Here is a 6,861-nt window from a genome sequence, read left to right as displayed (position 1 = left end):
CAGGGAACACGATGCATAGATTCTGCTAGAAATTTCACTCGCATCCCTGTTTAGAACAGAAATTTATTATTATTACTATTTCAGTTTCAAAGACCTATTTAGAAGAAGATGCTTACCCAGCCATGTAGTTTTGCTTAGTATATGATCTTCTCTTTTCCTAATATACTTCAGTGCCATTTAACTTTACTTTTCTGAGTTATATTGGGGAACATCTGATTCCTTCCTCACAGCCCCTTAGTAATACATTTTTGGGGGGCAGGAAGTAGGATTTATTGGTGGGTGTTAAGGTAGAAGTAGAGACATGAATGAGGAACCTGCCATTTTTCCAGGGGACCACAACTAGGGATGTGCTTGACCCCACAGCCATCTGGGGTGAGCTGCTTTTCATCCACCATGTCTTCAAATCCATCCTCATAAACTTAGTCAAGCCCCACTTCTTGGAGATGTGGATCTTCTGGGGGCCAGGGAACTTGAACTTGGCTCTGTGTAGTGCCTCAGTTACATGCTCCTTGTTCTGCAGATTGGTGTGGATGGACATAATGACTTGGCCAGTGTGGACCCAGGCCACTGTGCCCTGGGGCTTTCCAAAGGCACCCTGCATACCTGTCTGGAGCCTGTCATCCGCAGCACAGGACATCATCTTGTTGATGATGCGGGAAGGGGTGGAGCCACACTCGGACATGAAAGCCACCTCTGCCACAGCTTTTCTCCTTGTACTTGTTGGCACAAATGTGGGCAGCCTTCAGGGCTTCAGGGGAGAGCTGCTCATATTCGTCTGACACGATGTGGCCACAGAGTGGGAACCCGTCCACTTTCGCCTTTTTCTGGTCCAGGTCGAAGATGCAGATCTTGGCATCAAGGACACCCCGGCAAAAACGGGTGGGGCGGCAGAAACGGGTGGGGCGGCAGCCCACGGCGACACCAGGATCTTTACTGGCACGCTGAAGGAAGAGAAAAGAGTTTAATGTGTTCTGTAGAGATTTACTAGACCAGGGCTCTTCATTTTCGGCTCTCAGAGTCTCTTTTTCAGTTTGCCTGTTTGTCTGATTTTTCTCCCTAGAAAACATGTGATTATATCCCTTCTTCCAACTTCTGTCAGCCGCCATCCTTCACGTCTCACTTCTGGAGCTGATGACATGGTCATTGACCTTTCAGCACAGAACGCCAGGTTTAGAAAGACAACAAAAGACACCTTTCAGCTACAGTGCTGGGACCATCAGTCCACGGGAGCTTTTGAACCTCAGTACATTTCGTCCTCTTACCAGGTCATTTATCTTTGAAGGTGGTGACATACCAGGGTGAGAGATGACCTAATGATGAGGGACGTCCTCCCAAGTTATCATTTGGGGAAGCGGGTTTTGAAGAATCAGGAGGGGATGTGGGAGAGGGATTAGCGGGGACTCTTTTCTGTAACTACTAAGTCTTTGGGGATTCATCATGTTTTCAAAATACATTTGCCTGAAGTTCCCCGGGGTTCACTGAAATGAGAAGAGCAAGAGGAAAAGACAGGGGTTGGATGCTGCAGAGTATGTGTTGCCTTTTTTCCTTGTGATTTGTGCTTATTTGAATAGTTTTTGTCCTGCCAAGGGATTTGGTTTGAGGGACTTATTCCTTGGTTTTAAACAGTGGGGGGAGGGGGAGGACGTAGAACAAATTTTCCCGGAAAATACCCCTTCTATTACTTTGAACTCTATAAAAGCATGCTGCATGCATAATCCTGTGCATTTATCTGCTCTTTTTATGACAACTCATTCCAGATGAATGCGACAACCTGAGAGGTACCAATACAATGGAGGTAATAAACTTATTTAAAACTGGTTTTACTTTACCCTAAAACAAAATATCTATGTAACTATGGCTTGCTGAGCAGAATGTAAAGCTTTTTACAAATGAAGGATCTAATGAGATACTGATACGTTTTGAATATTGGTCCATGAGATTGTTAGAAGAACTTGGCTGCATTACAACATTACATTATAGAAAAACTTCAGCAAGGAGTAATACAATTCATATACACCTTAATGGGAACCTCCTGGCCCTGACTCACAACAAGAAATGAAGCCAAACACTCTGTCTGTAGTGCCTGTTCAAGTTTCTGGATTTAAATCTGGAGTCATATTGACTTTGCATTTATTTTCTGAAGTGAAGGATACCATGGTGGCCAGGATTCCAGGTATGGAACACTAAGCAATAGGAGAGGCTTCACCTTTCAAAAAAATCAATGTCACAATTTTTCAGAAGGTGAACCAGAAAAGACTCTATTTCTAAAGAGAAAAGACCAAAGCCAGAGGAGAGAAATCTACTGGAGAAGTTTAACTTTATTTAAAAGTCATCCAAGCAGCGTATGTGAAGAAAAATAATGCCAGCTGCCAAAAAAGGAAAAAAAATTAACCAAGGTAAATCTTAGCCCATAGCATCATAAGAATACATCAAAGGACTCTCAAACTGCAGTCAATTAATTAATTAAAAATGTCAAACCAGCTGTTAGTATTATTTGAATTAGACAACTGGGTGATTGACTAGTCATTTTTCTATCTTATAACATGAAACTGGGAATAAGTTTAATGTTAGTCGTACCCGTGTAACATGATTAAATGACTTCAGAATAATTAAATTAATGTGTTTTACTATTTCTATGACTGATTGTGTTAAAGGTAATTTAATCCACAAGTGATGCAGCAAAATCGTGTTTTTGAGACAGGCCTGCACGGCTAGTTCATCTACAGTTATTTTAGTTGTGAAAACACAGTCTCGGTCTCCTTGACCTAAGCAATACAGGTGGTTGGGGCAATTCTCCAAGTACTCTACTTCAGAGAAAACATTGGTCTTCTGGAAATTACCTGGGTCGTTTGACATGTGTTTTGCTTGAACGAGTTCAATAATTTTTCCAATCCTCTACTTGGATTTTGCCGGAGAAACACCGTATAATGTCTAGACACAGAACATAAGCTAGAGAGGCAGGGTTTTCTTTGCTGCAGAGGTTAACTGGGACTTTTCTGAGCTGGCAGCTGTAGCAGGATCTAAAATTAGGAAACTATTGTTAATCGAGGTCTTTGTTGTCCGGGAAGTGTGGGCAATGAAATAACAGAGATCTGTGGCTGTATTAGGCTGGGAACCAGGGTGCCACAACACTTGGTTTGCAAACCTACTAAATAACAGGACCTTCCACACGTGGTTTTGAAAAATTTTTACTACTTTTATCCAATAATCAGGATTCCACTAACTTAGAAAAAATATCCCCATTCCGAAGAAGGACATCTATATGATTATAGTAGGAAATGGAAAACAAATGCTGGGACAAGCTGGCTAAGTTAAATGTCTGAGTGTAACATAATATGGAGTGGTGTGAGATGTGGTGAATGGGAAGGCGCATGCCCCATCTAGAGGCGGCACTCATTACTCGTCGTTAGCCAATGGATACTGTGTGAAAATATGGCCCAGTCTTGCCAGACCTTCCGTTTTTCAACAGAAGTCAGAAACTTCAATCGTTATATGAAATTTCCCAATGGTTAAATGTTGGCAACATCTTGGAGTTGGTGGGAGCCAATTAATAATAACACCCCGTCTCTTCTCTTGAGTTCATTGCCAATTGAGAAATGAGTAAGACAGGACTAAGACAGATGGAGATCAACATGCAACATTATTACTGGTAAAGCTCATTGAAGAGCAAGGCTAAATCTGTGGCCAAATAGCTTTTCTCATTACCTCTCTCCTCAGAAGAAACCTTGGATGTGCAGAACTGACTTATAAAAGGAAAGGGGTCATAGAGCTCTCAGATTGAGAATGAAATAACTCTGCCCAATTAGAGAAATGAGGACAGTGAATGTCAGACCTACCTCCTCCCCATCAGGAAGAGAGGTTTGAGGGCTTCCAGGGGACAAGTCCCTACTGCTGCCACCATCACCTACACGTGAGGATCAGTAGGGGACCAGGGCAGTGGGTGTTCCACATTGTAACAACTAGAGCGCTTTTCAAAATTCTCTGCGGGGGGGAAACAGACACAAGTGTAAACACTAATGATGAAATTTTCTTCACTATTTGTGGAGATTCAGTACACCCCTCAGAATATTTTCTGGGGGTTTTATCCAGCAATTGAATAATTGCGTCTTACTCCAAAGGCCAGGTTTTCCCAACAAAGGGTGTCAGGAAATAGATTTCAGCTGACGTCCAGCCCTGTGCTCTCTCTCTATTTACTCTGCCCCCCGAAGAAGCCTGTGCTCCAGGTTCCCAGCTCCAGTTCTGACTTCACCTTTCCCCCTCCCCCCACACCCCTGCTTACGCTACAGTGTCATCTATGCTGAGGCTGTTAGCTTCCAGTTTCCATCCTTGCCTCACCCTTCTGTTTCAACATCTGAAGTCGTTTTCCTGGTGGCCATTGGACGTCGTCAAGATTCCTGCTCCTCCTCCCCTGCCCATTCCCAGCCATGCTCCCTAGAGGTGCTTTGAGTAAACACTCCCCTAGGTTCAACACCAGAGGCCCCCTCAGAACGTGTGGTTCTCCCATTAGGCTTGCTCCAGACCCTCCGACAGGAAATGGCATTCATAGTTTTTCCATTATCGGTGGTTCTGGAAATGTTTATTAAATACATTGTGTAATGAGTGGACCATTGGCTGAGGCTGTGGTATTTGTCATAACAGGATCAGTCTTGTACTAATAGTCTGGCATTGGGTATGGTTTTTTCTATTCAGCAGAGAGAGAAAACAAAGTCATCCTTGATGGAAATGTCATAAGAAAAATGATTTTTCCCCTAATATGACTGAATCTCGAGAGTATTTTAAAAATCTAGCTTCCATTTTTATAAAGCTCCTCTCTTAGAATCATAATTGACTAAAAAGTCTTTAATTTTATTATAGTGGCGACCTGAGGCAGCTATGATATGTAGTCCTAATTCCCTGCTTATTCTCTGGTATGTTTTTGCCTTTTCAAGAGCTGTTTTTTGAGGCGAATGGCATCTGCATATCTAAATGATGACCCTCTCTGGCACACTGTCCCTGGAATTTCCTCATCTGGAGCTCCCTCCCACCATATTCAGCAGAGGTCTGAAAGGTCAGACGGAGCACTTGGAAGGGAACACTAACCAGGATGCTGGAATCCATGCCTGCTGTTGGCCTTTTTTGTTCTAAGATGACCCTATTAGACAAATTTTTCATCTGCCTAGGGGAGTATGGGGGGAAAATCTCAGTCCTAGCTTCTCCGTCTGCTAAGTTATGGGCCTTGAACTTCTGCCCCAGCTAGCCCAACCCAATAAGGATGTCAGTCTCCACCAATGCCAGCAGGAGGCCAGAAGACTCGGGGCCCCCAGCCACGAGCAATGTAATGAATCACACTGGAAGTCGTGGGTGTTAACTAGGGTGAAATGCTAGGCATGCGGCATCCACCAAAACTCAGTTGCTGAATGGCTTCCATTTATTGAGTAACTATGGTTTTGGAACTGCATGAAGTATTTTTCTTATATTATCTCTTTTAATTTAATCCTTGCTACACCCATGAGATAGGGATTCTCGGAGATGAAGAAAGTCAGGGTCAGAGTTTTTAAAGACATACACAAGGTCACACAACTAGTTAGTAGCAGAGCGAAAAATTTACTCTTAGTACCTGATCCAATGCCTGTCAAACACTGCCCATTGGCCAGTCTCCACGGTTTTGCTTTACCTAGGCATTCACTTAAGTGTTCCAGTTCTCCATTTGGCTATGGACCATGGCGTTTGCCTAGCTTTTTATAAACTCTACTCAGCAACCACGCATTGGGTGGCCCTGACTTTATCTTTTACCCTGAACTCTGTTACAGACTACCTTCGTTTGCCAGGGCTTCCTAACAAAATGCCACAGACTGGATGGCTTAAATAACAGAAATGTATTTTCCTCACAGTCCTGGAGGCCAGAAGTCCAAGATCAGGGTATCATATGTTTGCTTTCTTCAGAGGCCTCTCTCTTTGGCTTGCAGGTAGCTGTCTTCATGCTGTGTCCTCACATGGTCCTTCATGTGTGTCCTTGATGACTCTTTGTGTGTCCAAATCTCTTCTGATACCCGAACAGATTCATCTTAACTTAAGTACCCTTTTAAAGGTTTCATCTCCAAATACAGTCACTTTCTGGGGTGCTGGGGTTAGGGCTTCCACAGTACATATTCCAACAATATTGTTTTAGGAGACACAATTTAACCTATAACAGGGACAGAGAGCCTGCTGGCCATAAACTGGTTACTCAAGTTCCCAGTATCAGTATTATATCGGACTGCTTTTGACTATTACTACCGGTCTTGCTGGAACATGCTGTCACTTGAACCACCCTACAGAGCAGGAAATTGTGAAGCCAACTGGAAATTAAACCTTAGTTTTTACACCCCATTCCCACACATCTTGATTTCCACCACTGTCCCACTGGCCATTTTATTTATATATTTACACTTATATTATTCATATTTATATTTATTTATTTATTCTCCAGAATGCATCCAGCCATGTAATATGAAAAATAGAGAGATCTATCGAAGAAGATACAAGAAACATTGCATGTAGGACAATGACACTTCAGTCCCCTTCAAAGTAGGCCCCTTGGGACTTCACACAGTTCTCCCAATCACCATCAGCTGCCCCATCGTATTTTTCTGAATCTCATTGATGATGTGAAATCTCTTCCCTTTCAAAGGTGATTTTAGTTTTGGGAAAAGCCAGAAGTCACAGGGTGCCTAATCTGGGCTGTAGAGGGGCTGAGTCACCTGCATGATTTGATGTTTCAGCAAAAAACTCTGCATAAGTTGTGATGCCTGACCAGGCACATTGTCGTGATGAAGCTGCCAATCACCAGTTGCCCATTAGCTGCAGGCTTTTCAAAAAAAATCCAACCATTATTAATATAAC

The 6,861-nt window shown here is 43.0% G+C and overlaps 1 pseudogene; it reads right to left on the bottom strand.

Annotated features, from left to right (window-relative positions):
- Positions 1 to 256: 256 nt before the first annotated feature.
- LOC118994910 (60S ribosomal protein L10-like) lies at positions 257 to 1,106 on the bottom strand (annotated as a pseudogene).
- Positions 1,107 to 6,861: the final 5,755 nt, after the last annotated feature.

Source organism: Sturnira hondurensis, unplaced genomic scaffold (genome assembly GCF_014824575.4).
Source record: "Sturnira hondurensis isolate 20B ecotype Veracruz unplaced genomic scaffold, ASM1482457v3 Scaffold0009733, whole genome shotgun sequence".
Classification (NCBI taxonomy): domain Eukaryota; kingdom Metazoa; phylum Chordata; class Mammalia; order Chiroptera; family Phyllostomidae; genus Sturnira; species Sturnira hondurensis.
This window is presented reverse-complemented; position numbering and strand designations above follow the sequence as displayed.